Raw genomic sequence first — 19006 nt, forward strand, 5'->3', positions numbered from 1 at the left:
TGGATCCAAGGCCGACGTGGCCGGCGCTGACGCGGAGAAAATGCTCACCATACTATCAGGTTGCGGAGGAAACAAATATTTAATTGAAGTCGAAAATACACAATCAGTTGCAACTCCTACAAATATAAAAAGATACTCCGTCCGATCCATAAGAAAGTATCACATTTTCTATTTTCATCTGTCCCATAAGAGCGTACGTAGCACTTCTATATTGGGACGTGACCTCACTCTTTCTTTTTAAACACAGCCACTTATTTCTATATAATTTCGCAATCAATTCAACCACAACCACTCATTTCTACTCAATACATTATCTATCAATTTTTTTTTAAACCCACGTCATCCCAATATATAATATATTCTTAAGGGACGGAGAGAGTATTTTGCATTTATTTAAAATTGATATGATTACAAGTTAGTGATTTATCTTGTAATACTTGCAAAATAACGTTGTACCTTTATTCATTGAATATAAGAGCATTGGCATCGGCATCCTCGATGCCTTACTCGAACTCGAGTATTGCACTCGAGTAGGCGATGCAGGGAGGAGCTACTCGAGTTTTCGAGTATGCTCGAGTGATTTTCTTTTTTTTTTTTCTTTTTTTTTTAATTCTCTTCTCCTCTTTATTAAATGACGATTTTATATAAAAAAAGGAAAGAAAAAACCTAAAAAAAAACCCTTGAAAGCACAGAAGGAGCAGACTAAGGGTCGAACCTCATTAAAACCTTTTCACTGAAAACCCAGAGGGAAAAACCGTGAAAAGGAAAAAGAGTACTCGTCTAAACACAAAACGAAAGTAGGGAAGAGCGGAAGGGAAAGTTTCCGGAACTCCGGCGTAACCATCGTCCCCAAACTATCCCGGCTCTCACCCCACGAAAAAAACTAAACGGGCGGTTAGAACCAAACAGCCACACATCAGCCCCAACTACCGTTTCTGACGCAGATGGCTATGCGAATCCATGTCAAGACGAACCGCAGCCCTAATCTCCTCAATCTCGTGCGGCCACCACCCTTCCGAACGTTGTTGGTTAGCCATTAAATCGGCCGCCTTGTTTCCTTCTCTAAAGATGTGAGAAACCTGCAGCGAGAAATCATCTAACATCTTTAAAATCCTATTCCACGCCGCCTTAAAACGCCAAGGCACATTCAAAGAACGAGAATTAAGAATGAGTATCACGTAGGTGGAATCGGCTTCAATCCAAAGTCTGTGCCATCCACGATTGTGAGCAATTTGAATCGCCGAGATAACTGCCAGTAGCTCTGCTTCAAAGGCAAAACCCGAGCCACCTTTGAAGTGAAAACAACCACGCACCACATTCCAGTTATCTCTAAACACCCCACCTGCAGCAATAGTGCCCGGAGTTCCCGTCGCTGAACCATCAGTATTCACTTTGATCCACGGCGCCACCGGTGGCCACCAATGTACCTCCACAAACTCCGGAGGAGGAGCACTCCTGGTATTAACACCCACTGCCCGGAGAATCAGATAATCCGACCAAGAATTCCACATGTAGCCTAATTTAGCAAAGTTATTATCAATCTCTTTGAAAGCTACTTTCACAGTGTGGATGACACGACGTGCTTCGAACTTTTGATTATCAAAGATACAATTGTTTCTCTGCATCCAAATGGCCCAGATGACCGTGATGATACCCGCTTTCCAGAAATTACCGATGAGGGGACTAAGTTTATACTGCCAAGCTACCACCAAAAAACTATGAATATCACTCTCTTGCAACCCTTGATTGAAATTGAACCACCCAAGGAACGTTACCCAAATATTCTTCACACGCTCACAATTCCAGAAAAGGTGATCCTGAGACTCACTTCCTTTTAAGCAAAGCAAACAAACGTTAGGCGTGATCATACCGTAGCGGATAAGGCGATCATAAGTCGGCATTCTATTATGAAGAAGACGCCAACATATCAAGGAACGTCGAATCGGAACAAAGGATTCCCAAAGCCAAGAACCCCAAGACACCTTCGGAAAATGATGACAATGCTTGTTGAAGGCCAGCGCAGTAGTGACATTCCCGTGCAACGAGGGTTTCCAGAAACGCACATCTCCGTCAGTGCCCAGAGGAGTGAGCAAAATATCACACACTATCTCAGGAAAAACATTAACAAAGGCTTGCGTGAAATGCCAGACCCCATCATAGAAGTAATCTGCCACCGATTGAGTAAGACACGGAAGCATGAAATGTGGAATACCGCATTTATTCAAAAGATTATACCCAAGCCAGTCGTCATACCAGAACGAAGTAGAAGCGCCATCACCAATATACGAGTACGAATCCGCCACCAAACCATCAATTTCCTCACGTAAGCTCATCCAGATAGTAGAAGCAGCCACCAGAGATTTACTACGCCCAAAGCGATCGAGATATCTATCTCTAATTAAATCATATCCGAACTCACGCCCACCAACCACCTTCCACGCCATTTTCATGAGATAGCTCTTATTCATGAGCTCGAACGACCTTACCCCGAGTCCGCCCTCCTCCTTAATCGAGCAGACCCTTTTCCAACTCACAGAACAAGACGGAGTTTGCTTGATGTTGCCAGTCCAAAGAAAATTACGGCAGCACGCATCGAGCTCCTTAATAAGAGCTGTCGGCCATCTATAAACCATCATGGAGTGCGTCAGGGAGCTTTGGATAACCGACCTGATCAGGCACATCCTCCCAGCCATCGACAACTGTAATCCCTTCCATCTCGCGAACTTGTTGATCACACGATCATGTATCGGTCGAAGATATGAAGCACGCACACGGCCCTTAAAGATAGGAACCCCAAGGTAAGAAATCGGAAAATTGCCTTGAGAAAACCTCAATATGCTTCGTATAGCCCTGCAGGTCTGAGATGGAACTTTGCTAGTAAAAAAAATTTGCGACTTATCCTGGCTAACAATTTGATCAGAAATTTGACCATAATACTCCATAATTTTCTGAATGGTATGAGCGTTCGTGACCGTGGCATGACAGAAAACCAGAATATCATCCGCATATAAAAGATGAGTGGGAAAATTAATTCCCTGTCTCATTTGCATCGGTGTAAGGGTGCCCGCGCTAACACAATTTGCAAAGAGCCTACCAAGAATATCCTCGGCGATTCCAAAAAGAATCGGAGAAAGAGGATCGCCCTGACGAACACCCCTTGAACACGCAAAATAGCCTTTAAGCTGACCATTGTACAGAATAGAAATCCTAGCCGAATGAAGCAGAATCTCAATCCAACTAATGAACTTTGGATCATAGCCAGCAACACGAAGAACGTTAAGCAGAAAGTCCCAGTTAAGAGTATCAAAAGCTTTTTTGATGTCAATCTTGCAAGCCATGTTTTGACCACGGCTCGTACGATGCATACAGTTCACTCCTTCCGACCCAATCAGAATACAATCGTGAATGGAACGGCCGCTAATAAAACCAAACTGATGACGGGAAACATAAACAGCAGCAACCTGACTCAGTCTAGACGCCAACACCTTAGTAATAATCTTGTAAAGAAAGTTGGACAAAACAATCGGTCTCAGATCCGAGACCGAATTGACGACATCTTTCTTAGGGATCAACACCAAGGTATTAGAATTACAGCCTTGAGGAAGATAAGAATTCCTGAAAAAAGCTTGAACAGCACACCAAATATCCACTTTAATAATCGACCAACAATGCTGAAAGAACTTACCCGAGAAACCATCTGGCCCTGGTGAGCTGTTCGGCTCCATCTGAAAAACCACAGCAGAAATTTCCTCTTCATCCGGCAAACGAATGAACGAATTATTATAACGATTTTCAACCATCTCCTCAATAACCGCCTCCACTGCCGTAATATCAGTATTAGTATGGCTGCTAGTCGAAAACAAAGAAGAGAAAAAATCCACGATATGATCTCCAATAGCCGTCTGATCATAATTCATAACACCATTGATCTCCATGTGAGAAACGATGTGAGGTTTACGACGAAACCTAAGCATTGCATGAAAGAACTTCGTGTTCCTGTCTCCGTCTTGAAGCCAAGACACCCGACTTTTTTGCTGTAAAAGTGAGCTCTGCCTGGAAAGCACAACGTTGATCTTAGCTTGGGCCTCCACTTCTTTATCAAAGAGATCCTCCGTGTAACCATCCCTGGCAATCTGATCTTGAATCTCCAAAAGCTCTTGTTGAGTATTCATGATACAAGAATCCACATTTCCAAAAACATTCCGATTCCACTCGCGAAGAACCTGCCGAAGACGCTTTAATTTATGCATAACTTTAAAAATCGGGCAACCAATCTCGGTATCCATATGCCAGGACCCTTCCACCGTATTGAGAAAATCCGGATGTAAGGTCCACATGTTAAGGAACTTAAAGAAACGATGGCGAGGAGGAGCATCCACCATGCAATGAAGAACAAGCGGCGAATGATCCGAGGTAATACGTGGAAGAGCTTGAACAAAAACCGAACTCCAGAGATTCGCAAAAGAGTCAGCATAAATCGCTCTATCCAGACGAGACTCCACATGGGTTGGCATAAATCTACGACCAGACCACGTATAATGCAGACCAACCGTAGGCGCCTCAATGAAACCGGAGGCTTTAATGAAATCACAGAACTCCGCACAAGAAGTAGAGTTAGGCATACAGTCACTACTTCTTTCATGGGCGCCTTTCACCGCATTAAAATCGCCAATAAAGACAACATTACCATCAATATGATCCAGAAGATCCAACCACAAACGACGTCTGCCAGCATACGTGTTAACGCCATGCACCACCGCGATTTTAAAATTCCACGTCGACCATCTGCAGTTCATGATAACCACCTGCTCCGAGGAGAAAATCACATCATGAGTAACAGAAGGATGAGAAAAAACCCAAATATTCGAACTCATGTTGTGTCTTGAATTTTGAAAACAAGGAATAAGATTCAGAGAACGCCAAAATCTTGAATAAGTCTTCTTGAGATTCGTCTTAGGCTCAATAATCCCAACAATCACAGGGGAGAAGGAGTCGCAATGCTCCTTTAAAACTCGTTTGGACTCGTCCGTAAGGCCCCGGACATTCCATACGAGGACATTCATCATAAAGACTGAGAATTCGTGTTCGGGTTTTCACCCGATTCCACTTCAGCTGCCCAACTCTTGGCCGCCACATTATTCAGGGCTCTGTCATTCTTCGAGCTCCCTGACGTAATAATGAAATCTCGAGGTTTATCTCCTGCTTCCCAAGCTTTGTAAAGTTTATTTTTGATGAAATCTTCAGCCTGTTGGTTAGGTTGCTGGTTAGGTTGCTGCTCCACCGACTTTCGGAGACGACTCTTGATACTATCTTCCCCACGAATCATCGGTTTCTTTGCCGCCAAATCTTTCGGCGGTCTCCCCCTTTTTTTCACCTGCGCCTCCGCCTCACAATTCCTGAAAGTTTCCACTATCCGCTGAGCTTTGATAGCGCTTTCCATCATCCTTTCCTGTTTCTCCCAATTTTTATCCTGATTGTCCGAACTTTCAAAAATAACGATCTGTTGTGAATTTGCTTCAGGCAGTGTATTGCCAACATCCGACTGCCCATTAGACTCGTCTCCCCAATCTCTCTCTTCCAAAACCGGCATAGTGATCGCCTGTAAGATATCCGGACCCGATGTCAATCTATCTCCATTGACCTCCTCAAAATCAATATTCCTATCAATTAAAGCCAACGACTGATTGTGGTTCTTTGTTCCCCGCGGTGTCTGAATCTGCTCTTCTTCAACAGCAACCTGTTCCAAAACCCCCAACTGATTTATAATCTGCTCTTCTTCGACAGCCACCTGTTCCAAAACCCCAAACTGATTTTCAGTGATAATCTGCGGTCTGTGAGCTTGGGCAGTCCTATTCTGGTCCCAAGATTTAGGCTTCCAGTTAGGTGCCCTAACATCCTTGGCAGCTCCCTTATTAATTATTTCATTGTCTTTACCCAGCGGCATGTCTTTGGCCTTCCCCTTCCTGCTGTCCTCCTTGTAATTGTTCTTCATTCTATTGCAGTTATCAATAGAATGTCCAGTGATCTTACACTTAGAGCAGAAGGCCGGGAGTTGTTCGAATTCAAATTCGACGTGAAAGGAACGTTCTTCCCCGTCAACCAGCAAAGCCTCCGGAAGAGGACGCGAGAGATCAATTTCCAACAAAATTCTAGCATAATGACCAGCAGCACCACGTGCAGAAGCCCCATCAACTTTAATAGGCGATCCCATCGCCCTTCCAATACCCGTAATGACATCCAGAGTCCAAAATTCTAAGGGCAAATAATAAATGCACATCCAAACTTCACAAAGTGAGGAAATTTCTTTATAGGGATCGAAGAATCTTACCCATTCGCGTAATCGCATGGTTCCGAAAGGTAACTCCCAAGAGGTGCTTTTCTGAACTAACGCCTTGTCTTCAGCGGTATTAAATTTAATAGTGTAGAAGCTCTTTCCCATGGGGATGATTTGCCAATCATTGTCAAAATTCCAAGCCACCTGAAGATCACGTTTAAGATCCGTGAGGAGACGCGGCTTCTCTCCTTTCCTAAGGAGAAGACGACCAATTAAAGCATGCTCAAATTGATTTATCTTGGGCAGCAGATGCTCTTTTGGCACCCTAAGCGTTGGTATTTCACCAGAGAAATCCGGTTGCAGCGAAGTGAAGCGATGAACAAGCACATCCGGCGTACGTTCAATTTGTCGGGGTCTCCTCAGAAGCGAAGCAAAAGAAGTGGTGCTCGGCCGATGAAGCTCCGTCGCCGATGCATTCTTAGTATTGTTTTCATTGATCAAATTCGGAACCCTAGTATTGGATGTCGTCGGCGTAGATTCCTCAGCCACACCCTTAGTAGATTCAGCAGCAAATTTCTCTTTGTCGTGACATTCTTCATGGCTATGACTAGAGAAATTATTGGAAACTTTCGGCAGATTCAGCCCTGACTTATCAACCATTATCGACAACTGTTGTTGGTTGATTTGCATGGTTGGCGTCGATGACTTGAAAAATTTCTCTTCTCCTCTTTAAAAATTTCTCTCTCCTCTTTAAAAACTAAAAAAATCAAGTAGGCTATCAAGGAACCCCAATGCAGCACTACCTACTCAATAACACAACCACTATCAAGTAGGCTATCAAGTAGGCTATCAAGGAACCCCCAATGCGAATGCTCTAATTCGTGTCAAGTTTTTAATCCTCGACAAAAATCAAAAGCCTCAATTGCGAAAAAACAAAATAGAAAAGTTTGATTTGTGTATGTTGTCACGTTTGACTATGATATCTATTATTTTAATAATAATTTTTTTATATAAAAATGAACTTATTTATAATATTAGGAATTATATTTAATTTTTATTTCAAAAAATTAAAATTAAAAAAAAATCATATATTTGAATTTATCAACCTATTATTAGCTAATAAAAGTGAAATTAAATGATAAAAAAATCAGTTATATACCTTAATTAATAATTATAAAATTAAAATAAAATATATAAATTAAAATTGAGAAGAAAAAAATATACAAAGAAAATGAAAATGAAATATAAAAAATATATAGAATAAATCTGAAATGTCGTATTAGATTTTCAACGCCACCCCGCTCCTTTTATTAACAATAATAGCCTCCTGTGATGTGCATTGTGTTGGAAATATGGTTTTATGCCAAATCTGAAAATTATTATTTAATAAAATATTTATTATTTAATTAAAATAATAATTGGATGTTAATCTACATCTCGAGTAGATCAACGTGATATACTTGAAGTCTCAAAACCGATTTCCGGTGAGTGAGATATTGTATGTCAAAGTTTGGATGTTGAAGAGGGAAAATCAGTTTCAACTTCTGCGTTCAACGATTGCGGCCACCTACCGCAGCCACCGGAATTGACTGTTTCAACTTCTGCGTTCAACGATTGCGGCCACCTACCGCAGCCGCCGGAGTTGACTGCCGATCCGTTCACACTCGGTTTAACACCTATAAATATGGGTGTGTGGTGAGCTTTAGAATTTACTCTGAAAACTCACAACTCACAACTCACAAAATAGTCTGCATTCTGCATTCCACCTCTAGCTCAGTTTTCGATCCTTATTCAGTTCGCCGGAGCTCGCCGGATTGTGGTGCTACATCCGCCGAGACGTAGTCGTTTTACCTTTGGGGAAGATACGCCAAACCGAAGAGCACTACCGGGGCGATAATCTTCTTGCGGGAAGAGATTCATCTCTACTCGATTTTGTTTATACGTATAATTTATTTACACAGTGTATTTCAGTTGTATCAAATTATTTGAGTTGTAATTTCTCAAATTATTTACTTTGTAATATTTCAATTATTTTGAGTTGTAATTTCTCAAAATATTATTTTGTAATATCTTGATCGTGTACCCGGTTCTGACAATCGCAAGAAGATTATTTCTCTGCCGTTGATACACGTTCGAGAAATGGCTCACACCGACGTCAATATGGACGGCTCCACCACCTCTGCAACCATTGCTTCAACCACGTCGTCAATGTTTTCCTCGATGGGGGCTTCATCGTCAACCATGGCCCCATTGCAAACATCAAGAACTATTGGTCTTGCCGAGAAACCATCAACGTTCTCGGGCAAGAATTTCAAAATACTGGCAAGAAAAGATGCTATTCTACCTCACAACCGTGGGGTTTGCCGGATTCTTGATGGAGGATAAACCTCCAACCCCGAGTGAAGGGGAGACGAGCCAAGAAACTCGTGCCGGATATTTGAACTGGTGCCGCGGCGACTACTTGTGCCGTAACACCGTTCTCATGTCTCTGGACGAAAGGCTCTATCGTGTTTTCAAGGTTCATGAAACCGCGAAACAATTGTGGGAGGCCCTTGATCTAAAGTATCAAGTGGATAAGGCGAATACTACCAAGTATGTAGTCGCCAAATGGTTGGAATATAAAATGGTCGACTCCCGACCATTGATGGACCAAGTGGAAGACTTCCAAAATCTTTCACATGAGGTTCAAGCCGAAGGGATGCCCTTGGCGGATGCATTGCTCGTTGCAATCATCATAGAGAAATTACCTCCTAGTTGGAGGAAATTTCAAAACCTTTTGAAGCATGAGCGCTCGGAGATGTCCGTGCCGATATTGTTATCCAAGCTTCAAATGGAGGATCACGTGAGAAGTCGTGATCAAAAGGGAAAAGCTCCGATGGAGGCAAAGGCCAATCTCACCGAGAAAGTCGGTCCCTCCAACAAACGTGGTCGTCCTAACCCTAATTATAAGGGTAAAGGAAAGCAAAGCGGTAGTCAACCATCAAAGTTTGATGGTGTATGTTTTAATTGTGACAAACAAGGTCACATGGCTAAAGACTGCCGCAAGCCAAAGCGGAAGAAAGCAAATGGCAACGTGAACAACGTCGAGAAGGACTTCGACGATTGGAACCACGATGACTTTGCTGCCATGATCTCCGAGGTGAATCATGTGGACAACCCGAACGCTTGGTTCGTGGATACCGGCGCTACCGTCCATATATGCATAAATCGTGAGTTGTTCCACAACTACAAAGAAGTGGAAAACAAAACGATAATGGAGGCTAGCGAACGGACATCCCAAGTCCTTGGCATGGGAGATGTGATTCTTCAACTCACGTCGGGCGTGGAGATCACATTAAAAGACGTATTACACGTTCCAACTGTCCGAAAGAATTTAATTTCGGGCTTTAGGCTTACGAATAAGGATTTTGAATTGTTTTTCAAGTCTGACTATGTTGTAATACGCAAGTGGGGAAAGTTCCTAGGGAAAGGCTATGCCTCCGAAGGACTTTTCAAACTTGGTGTAAGAGCTTGTAAGCCTGCCAAGGCTAAGATCAATAAAGATGCATCAACTTCTTCTGCTTACTTGATTGAGTGTTCTGATTTATGGCATTGTAGACTTGGACATGTTAATCTAAATGCTATAAAGAGATTAGTAAAAATGAATTTACTAAAAGTTGATGAATACAACTCACAAGAAAAATGTGAAGTTTGTGTTGAAGCCAAAATGGCTAAGTTACCGTTTAAATCGGTAAAAAGGAGCACTCAACCATTGGAATTTATTCACACCGATGTTTGTGATTTAAAGTTCGTGCAAACTAGAGGTGGCAAGAAGTACTTTATCACCTTTATAGACGATTGCACAAAGTATTGTTACCTTTACTTATTGAAAAGTAAAGATGAGGCTATTGAAGCTTTTAGAAACTTCAAAAATGAAGCCGAGAATCAACTTGGATGTCGAATTAAGATGGTTCGAAGTGATAGAGGTGGAGAATACGTAGCTCCGTTTGCTGAATTATGCAACGAAAGTGGTATAATACATCAAACGACGGCTCCTTATTCACCACAATCTAACGGCGTTGCTGAACGCAAGAATCGAACTCTTAAGGAGATGATGAATGCCTTGTTGATTAGTTCAGGATTACCCCAGAACATGTGGGGGGAAGCTGTCTTAACGGCCAACTATATCTTGAACAAGATTCCACTCAAAGGGAAAGATGTAACTCCCTATGAGCTATGGAAAGGAAGGAAACCTTCGTATAAATACCTCAAAGTGTGGGGGTGTTTAGCCAAGGTAGAAGTGCCTTTACCAAAGCAAGTTACAATAGGACCTAAAACGGTGGATTGTATCTTCATTGGTCATGCACTTAATAGCAGTGCCTATCGTTTTATAGTGCACAGATCGGAGATACCTGATATACATGTTGGGACAACGATAGAATCAAGGAATGCTATATTCTTTGAAAATATCTATCCTCACAAGGATAAAGGTACATCGAACTCTAATGATGGAGTTGATGGTGATGCTACAGGTTCTAAACCTATGGAAGTAGCAAGTAATTCTACTCAAGTAGATGATGCCACAAGTTCTAATCATGTACCACCTAATAGGAAAAGACCAAGGTCTAAACCTATGGATGTAGAACCAAGACGTGGGGAACGAGTTAGAAAAGCTAATGTCTATGGACCGGATTATGTTGTCTTGATGCTAGATGGCGAACCGGTGACGATTAAAGAAGCTATGTCTGGCTCAGATGCAGCTCTCTGGAAAGAAGCCATCGATATTGAGATTGATTCCATTATGCAGAATCATACTTGGGTGTTAGTGGATCTACCACCTGGAAGTAAAGCTTTAGGATGCAAATGGATCCTAAAGAAGAAGTACAAATCTGATGGTACTATAGATAAGTACAAAGCCCGACTTGTCGTTCAAGGTTTCAGGCAGAAAGAAGGGTACGATTTCTTCGATACCTATTCACCTGTGACCAGACTAACATCTATTCGGATGCTTCTCGCTATTGCTGCCTTGCACAATCTCGAGATTCACCAAATGGATGTGAAAACTGCGTTCTTGTATGGCGAGTTGGAAGATGAAATATATATGAAGCAACCTGAAGGGTTTGTAGTACCTGGGCAAGAGCACAAAGTATGCAAACTTCAAAGGTCTTTATATGGGTTGAAGCAAGCACCGCTTCAATGGCATTTAAAATTTGACAGTGTAATGTTGTCAAATGGATTCAGAATCAATGAGTGCGATAAATGTGTCTACATTAAGAATTCTAATAACGGATTTGTTATTGTTTGTCTTTATGTAGATGACATGCTCATCATGGGAAGTAATTCCCGAGTGATTCAAGAAACCAAAGGCATGCTAAGTAAAAATTTTAGCATGAAAGATATGGGCTTAGCTGATGTTATCCTTGGAATTAAAATTCTAAGAAGACCTGATGGTATTACTATAACACAATCTCACTACGTTGAGAAAGTGTTAAAGAAATTCAACGCTTTTGACAAGCCAATAGCTAAGACACCATGGGAACCTAGTGTGCATTTGAGTGTACACAAGGGAGAACCTGTTGACGCGATAGAATATGCGAAGATTATTGGGAGCTTGTTGTATCTAACAAATTGCACTCGTCCCGATATAGCATGCTCGGTCAACAAGTTGGGCAGCTTTACAGCTAACCCTAGTAATGAACATTGGAAAGCTCTTGAAAGGGTTTTGAGATATTTGAAATATACTCAAAACTATGCGATTCATTATACTAGGGAACCCTCTGTACTTGAAGGGTACTGTGATGCAAATTGGATATCTGATGCCAAAGACTCGTTTTCAACGAGCGGTTATGTATTCACTGTGGGGGGTGGTGCTGTGTCTTGGAAATCCAAGAAGCAAACATGTATTGCTAGATCGACCATGGAATCAGAATTCATAGCTTTGGATAAAGCTGGTGAAGAAGCTGAGTGGCTTAAAAATTTCCTCGAGGATATTCCATGTTGGTCGAAACCTGTGTCGTCCGTAATAATTCATTGTGATAGTCAAGCTGCTATCGGACGAGCACAAAATCATTTGTATAACGGTAAGTCGAGACATATTCGTCGACGTCATAATACCGTGAGACATTTGATCACTAGTGGAGTTATCACAATTGATTATATAAGATCAATTGATAACATAGCGGATCCTTTGACAAAAAGTATCCATCGAGATCAGATGTATAAACTGTTAGGGGGAATGGGTTTGAAGTCCACAAATTAAGGATAATCATAGTGGCAACCCAACCATGATGACTGGAGGATCCCAAGAACTTGGTTCAATGGGACAACTAAGCTATGAAAATCCGTGTGTTGAACACTCGAATTGCCTATTCCATGTAGAACAGTGAGTGTTCGGAAACCTGCACGTGGTGAGGTTAAGTCTTTGACTTTTAATGACTCTAGAACTCCTCGAAGAGGACAAGTATAGCAGGATACTTGAGTTAAGAGTCACCTATGTAAGTGTAAAGTGGGGCCGCTTCAATTGAAACACTTATGAATCCAAAGAGGTGTTCCAAGGCCTGTAATGGACACAAACGTGAGAACGAATAAGGATTGAAGCAATATTGTGTCAATATTGTTGACTAAGTATACACCGAGGAGGACTAGTTCAAGGAACACAATCCACTAGGCCGCCGGTATACTCGATAACATTGACTATGGCAGGTTCAAAGCCACAAGCTACCTTTCCAAAAGCAATGTTGTTTCTTAAGAAGACTGAGCTAAATGTCTGCATACATACGCATACTGATTTCTCACTCATGTGGGGGATTGTTGGAAATATGGTTTTATGCCAAATCTGAAAATTATTATTTAATTAAATATTTATTATTTAATTAAAATAATAATTGGATGTTAATCTACATCTCGAGTAGATCAACGTGATATACTTGAAGTCTCAAAACCGATTTCCGGTGAGTGAGATATTGTATGTCAAAGTTTGGATGTTGAAGAGGGAAAATCAGTTTCAACTTCTGCGTTCAACGATTGCGGCCACCTACCGCAGCCACCGGAATTGACTGTTTCAACTTCTGCGTTCAACGATTGCGGCCACCTACCGCAGCCGCCGGAGTTGACTGCCGATCCGTTCACACTCGGTTTAACACCTATAAATATGGGTGTGTGGTGAGCTTTAGAATTTACTCTGAAAAACTCACAACTCACAACTCACAAAATAGTCTGCATTCTGCATTCCACCTCTAGCTCAGTTTTCGATCCTTATTCAGTTCGCCGGAGCTCGCCGGATTGTGGTGCTACATCCGCCGAGACGTAGTCGTTTTACCTTTGGGGAAGATACGCCAAACCGAAGAGCACTACCGGGGCGATAATCTTCTTGCGGGAAGAGATTCATCTCGACTCGATTTTGTTTATACGTATAATTTATTTACACAGTGTATTTCAGTTGTATCAAATTATTTGAGTTGTAATTTCTCAAATTATTTACTTTGTAATATTTCAATTATTTTGAGTTGTAATTTCTCAAAATATTATTTTGTAATATCTTGATCGTGTACCCGGTTCTGACACATTGTTCGGAAATCGGACTCCAACCATGGGTAGCCTTTTACACATATTTCGGGGTTTCACTAAATAAAAGGCTACGTACACATTTTCAAAACGGAAAAATCACATTAATTTATTTATTTTCATGAAAATCTGCAGCTGTCATATATAATTTGTTGTATTATTGGCAAATGCAATTTCATAATCTTGATATTGTGGATCAAAGGAGCCACCTTGGCATAACACCATAACCTCCCTAACCACAACTCTATCACAACTAAACCTACAAACCTACTATTCATCACAGCGATGCTGATGCAGCTCCTATATATCTTCTTGATGTTTGAGCAGTTGAGATAGGATTGGAGAAAGGGGCATGTGGTGTATCGTCCAAGTCTATGGCGCCTTCCATGCCGGCGGCGTTTCTTATAGTTGTCGTCTATGTCAATCAATGAGTTTATCATCGTATCCAAGACCCTCAAGATTAGTTGCCATAGCCTATTTATATATATACACACCTCTCAATTACTTAAAACAATTCATTCATCCAACAAACTCATGACTTACTATAAATTAACAAAAACGAATACACAATTGTGTTTAAATATATTAACTTTCACCAAATTCTGATTATGCATATCAACTAAAAATTATGATTAATCTAAATATCTAAATTTTAATTCTTCTTGTTTTTTGCACACTTGCTAATTACCCAAATTAATTATGACGCGACAACAAATATTTTTAAATGGTTTAAATGAACGATGCATTAAATAATGTAGTTGGATGTTTGCATCACTTTAATAATTTGCAGCTAATTAGTAATTACGATGACATTAATTTGTCATTTTAGCTAGCCACGATAAACAACGTATCTTTATCCAAATTTTCCATGTTGAAATATATCAGATTCTTACTGCGACTCTACATTTAACAATTTTGAATATTCTATGTTCTAGTAACTTTTTTTCTACTTCTTTTTTAGTTCTATAATTTATAAATCTGAAACCAAACAAACTAAAAATTCCCCATACCCAATGAACTTCCATATAAATAACGTATCTTTATCCAAATTTTCCGAAATTCCCATCATCGACAGTTTCTTGGGAATCCGATACAAATTTTAATTTTAACTATCATTTGCATCCATTGTACGGGAAAATATTTTTAATTTTATAATTATATATAATTAATACGAATTCAATTATTATATTTATAAATATAATAAAAAATTAATTTTAATTAAATATATTTGAATTGAATATTGAAAAAATAAAAAAGAATTCACAATTATAAAATTTGATATTATGTATAACGAAAACAAAAAAAAATAAGTTAAAAAATTTAAAAATAAAATACTACTCCCTCCGTCCCACTATTTTAGTCCCCTCCCACTTTTCACACATATTAAGAAAATGCATTTAATTTTTATATTTTTATCTTTTATACCCTTATTTATTATTTTCACACATACTTTTCACATTTAAGTGAAGCATTAAATAAGGTTAATTTAGTAAAAATATTATTTTTATATAGTATTAATTAGAAAAGTGGACTATCTTTTTGGGACATCTCAAAATGGAATAATGGACTAAAATGGTGGGACGGAGGGAGTACTAATTAAAAATATATTTATTCAAAAACGATGAGAGAGGAGAGAGAAATTTATAAAACGTTAATATTTAAGTAAATTTAATTTTTAAATTTTAAATCAAATATTTTCATAAAATATATCATATTAAAACTCTTATCGTGATCTTTAATTTAATATGCATATTAAATATTTTATAATTAATCGAATTTCACAATTTTGGAAAGAAATGTAACAACCAATAAGAAGTTAAAGAAAATAAAAAGAAAAAGAAAAATATATAGTTTAAACATAAACCTTCAATTTTATTATAACTACAAATTGCCATTCAATTTTGAAATTGATTTCAAATTGAAAACTATCTTTTTAATATAGTATAAATTTTACAGAAAATTAAAATACGGTAACATTATTGCAATACTTTACACAAAAAAAAAAAACTTTACATATTGTGTGAAATTTGCAAAATAAGTGAAAATTTCGTTTTTAAATTGACAATCCCCACTAAAGATTTAATCATAGAGATTGTTAACTGCACGTGATTTCTTTCACTATTCTCTCTCAATCGCACTGGCAAATACAATAAAATTCAAAAACACATGGTCTCGTTAAACGTCACACGTGGCCTCCCGAGATAAACAAAACAAATTGAATCTGCCATCATATCTTTAAAAGCATATATCTACAAAATTGGATCTCCCATTGAATTAAATTGTATTTGTGTACTTGATCATGGATTATTCAGTTTGGTTTCTTGCAAAGAGAATAAGGTATTACTCGAATATGCCAAATGAGATTTTCAACCCCTCCCCCTCCAATTTATTCACAATAATAGTAATGTCCATCTTTTGGAAATCGTGGCGTGCCCAAAGAAAAAAGGGGAAGAGAAAAAACAAGAAACTTAAGCTACGTAATTTTCTTAGTGTCATTTTCGAAGGGGAAAACAAAAATTCTAAGGCGTATTTACTTTGATGGAAAATGAGAAAATATATATATATATATATATAGGGTGTGGTTCTAGAGAGAACTACATTATTTGTGAGAACGGGAGAACCATCAAATTTAATGCATCCACTGTAAAAATTAATGCATTCGCTGTTAAAATTAATGCACTAAAAAAATTAAAAAAAAAATGCTCCCTTCAGGATTCGAACCCAAGATCTGCATTCATCCAACAAGATGATGCATCCACCGTAGATCTTGATGATCGAATGGCTGAAAATGGTTCTCCGGTCTTCTTTTATTTATGGTTCTTTCTTGAACCTCTCCCTATATATATATATATATATATATTATTTTCACATATTTATTATGATGTAAAAAAAATTCAAACATGGTGGAATATTTATCGGGTAGCTCTTTTTCACTCATTTTCTCTCCAGTGTTGAATAATATTATCCTAGGGTAGGGGTGTGAAAAATATTATGTAAGAAATTTAGTTACACTCATTATTTCTATATAACTTTGCAAATAAGATTTGATTTATTTTTATAAATAAAATTGATGGATTTATTAAATTTAATTTTATAATGTTGATTCAACAAAAATTATAACAATGATTGATAATGTTTCATTATTTTAATGGGTTAAGGTGCAGATAAGCCCCTATAGCGTACTGCTCCCCATACTTACTATGTATGCAAATAGGCCCCCAAAGTCCGAAAAATCGATCAATTAAACCACTTTGACTAACAGTTGTTAGTCAATTTTTTTTAATCCCCAATTTCTTTCTTTTTTCAATTTCTACCCCCAATTTCTATCCCCAATTCCAATTAAGCCCTCGCCGACATCTCCATCGGCACCGCCGGTAGCCTCTTCCTCAATCCGGCGCTGCCATCGCCGCCACCACCACCGAGGTGCAAGAAGCATGCCGCCGACCTCAGCAGCCATAATTATACATAACCTAACCGCATAATTATACCTTAACAGATCCACACCAGCAACGCCTCCTACTTTTTCCCTAAATCCTCACCATCGCCGCCCTCGCCGGTGCAGCCGTAACCATCATTGACATCAAACAGACCACAACTTTACACACACAAAGGCGCACACCAGGTGTTCGATTAAAGGTGACAGAAATTTGGAGAGGGATTTCTGGGGCAGCTATTAATTGAATCCCCAAGCCGATGGAATTATTTGCGTAGGCATTACGTATTTGCGAATTGAAGAAACAAGGATCAAAGGTTAGTTTCAGTTGCCTTCTTTTTTTTTTTTTTTTTTTTTTTTTTTTTTTTTTTTTTCAGTTCTCCATCAATATTATTCCTTAAATCTCTCAAAGATGGGAAAAAAGTTACAGAAAAAATAAACACAGATATTGAAAATCCATGTGAAGATTAAAATGAGCTAATTATTTTCTTTCGTATCTGTCTTTTTTTTGCGTATTGCTGCTGAAAACGTTCTGCATTCTATGTAAACTACGATATGGGAAATTCAAAGCGCAGCAGAACTCGTGATCGACTCAGTGGGCTTCCCGACTCCTTAATTTTCCACATATATTCGTATTTGCCGATTATACATGCAAGTTGTTGGGACAACAATCCTCTCTAAACATTGGGAAGATCTCTAGACAACAGTTCCCTTTCTTAATCTCGATTATACAAGGAGGCGCCGATCTCAGCTGAGGTAGGCGGTGTGCTTCTTGCACCTCGGTGGTGGCGGCGATGATGGCGGCGCCGGATTGAGGAAAAGGGTATTGGCGGCGCCGATGGAGATGTTGGCGAGGGCTTAATTGGAATTGGGGATAGAAATTGGGGGTAGAAATTGAAAGAAGAAAGAAATTGGGGGTTAAAAAAAATTGACTAACGTTTGACTAACAACGGTTAGTCAAAGGGGTTTAATTGATCGATTTTTCGAACTTTGGGGGCCTATTTGCACACACAGTGAATATGGGGAGCAATACGCTATAGTGGCCTATACTACAGGGGCTTATCTGCACATTAACCCTATTTTAATTAGATTTCGATTTTATAAAAAAAGCTGATAACAATTGTGCTATTAGTGAATCGTGAGTGAATACGTGCCAAATAACTTGAATAAGCATGATAACAACTACTTCGTATGTGTTTAAATTTTAATTTATACTATTTTACCGATAATTATTTGGGCAAATAGCGTCAAAATCCCTGTAGTTTCGCCCGTTTCACATTTTTCCCATGACCTAAAAATTTCTCATTAAAATCCATGAACTTAATCCCGATTATTAATTTTTCCATAAAATTAATCTTCCCCTAAACTTATGCTAACATGGCAATCGGAAATCCACGTAGGCTTAATTTTCGGCGAAATGAACGATAATGTTTAATTCATAATATAAAACATCGTCATTTTATATTTTCTTTGGGGATTAAATGAAATCAAACTGAAATTAGGGATTCTTCACCAAAAAATCCCCAAACCACTGCCAGCCTTTGAAGACAAAACATTGCCATGTCTTCCTCATCATTATCGCGCGGAAACAGTCACCCCGACGCTCGAGTAGTATGTGGCAATGGCCATGGAATTGTGGTTTTCAATTCGTGTTGAGGACAATGGATCTATCACTAGTCTTTTTCTCTCTCCCTCTCTCTTTATACTAGGGTTTTTATACAGTATGTAAGACGTATAATTTTGGAGAAGTTTGGATG

This window comes from Salvia miltiorrhiza, chromosome 4 (genome assembly GCF_028751815.1).
Source record: "Salvia miltiorrhiza cultivar Shanhuang (shh) chromosome 4, IMPLAD_Smil_shh, whole genome shotgun sequence".
NCBI lineage: Eukaryota > Viridiplantae > Streptophyta > Magnoliopsida > Lamiales > Lamiaceae > Salvia > Salvia miltiorrhiza.